A 3,967-nucleotide genomic window follows, 5' to 3' on the forward strand; every position below is an offset into this window, starting at 1 on the left:
TTATGGTTTCCAATGCATAAAACCTTATTTCTAATTATGTTACTTTTTATTTAAGAAATTCACTTTCTTTGCTTCACTATTTAATCCCGAAGGTCAAATGATTCTCTCTAGGGATCCGAAATTAGTAGGGACCAGAAAAATTCACATTTTACAATAAATGCAAAATATTTAGATGCAAATTCTGCCTCAAAATTCGAAATTGCTTAATAGATGCCGTTTCATAGCAAACTATATCCGTAAGGATTATTTATCAGAGATAGTTTGAAACACCTTTATTTTTCACGTACAATATCGAAAATTTAAGCAGTTACAGGGCGAAACCCAATTTGGAAAGATAATGTGCACAAGAACCTACTTGAAAAGAAAATAAATGAATGCAACATCCTCAATGTGCCATGCCAATTATGGACAGTTGAATGGTCTGTTTAAGATGCAAGTCCCATAATGGAATGTAGTATTCAGCCATGGAACCTACCATTTTATGAGAAAGAAATGTGTTATTTATGTTTGTTAGCTAAAGCTCAAAAGATAGTATAATGTAGGCAGTTTTAACATGACAAATTAGGTGGCTGATATTTTGAGGTGTAGTTTCATCGAATACTGATGGAGGTTGGGCCTGAAATACACTCCTGGAAATGGAAAAAAGAACACATTGACACCGGTGTGTCAGACCCACCATACTTGCTCCGGACACTGCGAGAGGGCTGTACAAGCAATGATCACACGTACGGCACAGCGGACACACCAGGAACCGCGGTGTTGGCCGTCGAATGGCACTAGCTGCGCAGCATTTGTGCACCACCGCCGTCAGTGTCAGCCAGTTTGCGGTGGCATACGGAGCTCCATCGCAGTCTTTAACACTGGTAGCATGCCACGACAGTGTGGACGTGAACCGTATGTGCAGTTGACGGACTTTGAGCGAGTGCGTATAGTGGGCATGCGGGAGGCCGGGTGGACGTACAGCCGAATTGCTCAACACGTGGGGCGTGAGGTCTACACAGTACATCGATGTTGCCACCAGTGGTCGGCGGAAGGTGCACGTGTCCGTCGACCTGGGACCGGACCGCAGCGACGCACGGATGCACGCCAAGACCGTAGGATCCTACGCAGTGCCGTAGGGGACCGCACTGCCACTTCCGAGCAAATTAGGGACACTGTTGCTCCTGGGGTATCGGCGAGGACCATTCGCAACCGTCTCCATGAAGCTGAGCTACGGTCCCGCACACCGTTAGGCCGTCTTCCACTCACGCCCCAACATCGTGCAGCCCGCCTCCAGTGGTGTCGCGACAGGCGTGAATGGAGGGACGAATGGAGACGTGTCGTCTTCAGCGATGAGAGTCGCTTCTGCCTTGGTGCCAATGATGGCATGCAGGTGAGCGCCACAATCAGGACTGCATACAACCGAGGCACACAGGGCCAACACCCGGCATCATGGTGTGGGGAGCGATCTCCTACACTGGCTGTACACCTCCGGTGATCGTCGAGGGGCCACTGAATAGTGCACGGTACATCCAAACCATCATCGAACCCATCGTTCTACCATTCCTAGACCGGCAAGGGAACTTGCTGTTCCAACAGGACAATGCACGTCTGCATGTATCCCGTGCCACCCAACGTGCTCTAGAAGGTGTAAGTCAACTACCCTGGCCAGCAAGATCTCAGGATCTGTCCCCCATTGAGCATGTTTGGGATTGGATGAAGCGGCGTCTCACGCGGTCTGCACGTCCAGCACGAACGCTGGTCCAACTGAGGCGCCAGGTGGAAATGGCATGGCAAGCCGTTCCACAGGACTACATCCAGCATCTGTACGATCGTCTTCATGTGAGAATAGCAGCCTGCATTGCTGCGAAAGGTGGATATACACTGTACTAGTGCCGACATTGTGCATGCTCTGTTGCCTGTGTATGTGCCTGTGGTTCTGTCAGTGTGATCATGTGATGTATCTGACCCCAGGCATGTGTCAATAAAGTTTCCCCTTCCTGGGACAATGAATTCACGGTGTTCTTATTTCAATTTCCAGGAGTGTACATTGTTAACAATACTCTGCTAACTTCAACAAACAACTGCACGTTAGTTGTCCACAAATGCTGTGTGTTGTTCTTTTCTTTTCCTTCCTCCTCCCTCCTCCTCCTCCTCCTTCTTCCTTTGAAATAAGTGAAGCAATTAATCCTGCTCAATCACGGATTTCCATTTTTACTCTTACAATAACAGAAGTGATCGGCGATCCCTATGGCAATGTGTCAATTCTGCTGTAGGCTGCCGCCCAGCAAAATGGATGCAGGGTTTCTTCCCCTGTTCCTCCCCCGAGGCAGTCAAAATTCTAATCTATTTATGTTCATGGACACAACACCCGCCCTCTGTGCTATAGTGACTGGAAAACAAAATCTGTAATGTTTTTCAACATTGCCGAAATTCTTCCGCTAATGTTAAAACTGAATTGCTGTACATTCGGTTCTATTTCTACACAGTGTGCCTCGTCAGTTCTACCTGTAGTGACAATCATAGGTTGTAGGACTATGAATGCTCACAAAAGGTTGAAATTAGTAGTCTGCAGATTTTTTTAATCTTCAAATTGGGTGGGAAAAGACAAATAATGCCCAGAAACACCTCATATCGGAGATGGATTCACTTACCTGACAGGAAAATACTGCTGCTTTTCAACAGAACGATCATTTTGAACGTTTAAATACAGAAAAATGATGGAAACAACAGCCATTTCCAGAGGAAAAGGTTTTGAAGTTATTGCAAAAGCAAACATTCCATCAAAAGGTTCCCAGACAGCACTTCTTTTTAACAGTCAGTTTTAAAGAACTGATACTTTGTGTCTTCATTCATGTAGTGTGACAACATTTTAAATTTGTGCATCTAATCATTTACAAACAAAGAAAATAGATGTAAATGTTGGCAAAAAGACACACAAATTTTGCCAAAAGTAGATGCCACGTTTTCCGATCCCCAGAAATTAGGTACCTGATGATGGTATTTGTTTGTGAGGCACTCAAGCATGTGGTTATCCGTGCCCGTGCAACGTCCCAATTTTTTCACTGTCCAATTTTGCCACTTTCCCTAATGATGATGAAATGATTAAGACAACACAAACACCCAGTCGAACTCAGTAACGCTAGCCATGAGACAACGAGCTGTGGACTAGAGATTGTCCATCAACATACTGAGGAGTTCCTTCTACAGTTTTTACATTTGAAATTTGGAGTCTAGTTCAGACTGCAATTTCATGTAGCTTATATAGGGAGCAAATCACCTCTTTACTGTTAATTAAGTAATCTCAGAAGAGCGAACACTGTACATGAATTTGTCATTTTCACAGTGTCTGCCAATTAGTTCTTTTCCTAAAGGTCTTTATTACTTTTTCTGCCTTTTTAAATACTGTCTGATATTCACAATAATTAGGCAGTTGATTACGCTTCAAGTAAGACTTAATTTTTTAAGCAACTGGTAGCAGATATTCTTATGTAATCGATGTCTTACACCATTTCTTATGTGAACAGCAGATTAGGGCACACTGCCAATAACAAGCAATTTTTTCCACATGAAAATATCTATAGGAATCTGAGAAATAATTACGCCACTTATTTTCCACATTTTGGTGGTGATATCACCTCCCTACAGGTCTTGCTATTTTTGCTTCAACTACTATTTCCTCAACTACTTCTAGTGTGGGGGATTCTGAATCACAGTTCGATTCAGATTATGCAAATATAAGAGTAGGTTTTTTTGCGACTCAGTTTAATTGGTCTTAGAAGTTATTTACAGTGCCCTTCACTACGAATGTAGAATGTTCTATTGGACATTAAAACAGATTGGAACCCTTGTAATCTGACAACTTCATTACATGTTCTGCAAAAGTTCCATGCATTTTTTTTCCCTTGAATTCTTGTTAAATTTCTGCATACCTGCTTTCATCAAATGGCACTTTTGAGATATGATGTTTTTAGTCTTTCTGGAATTC

The sequence above is a fragment of the Schistocerca gregaria genome, unplaced genomic scaffold, assembly GCF_023897955.1.
Source record: "Schistocerca gregaria isolate iqSchGreg1 unplaced genomic scaffold, iqSchGreg1.2 ptg000863l, whole genome shotgun sequence".
NCBI lineage: Eukaryota > Metazoa > Arthropoda > Insecta > Orthoptera > Acrididae > Schistocerca > Schistocerca gregaria.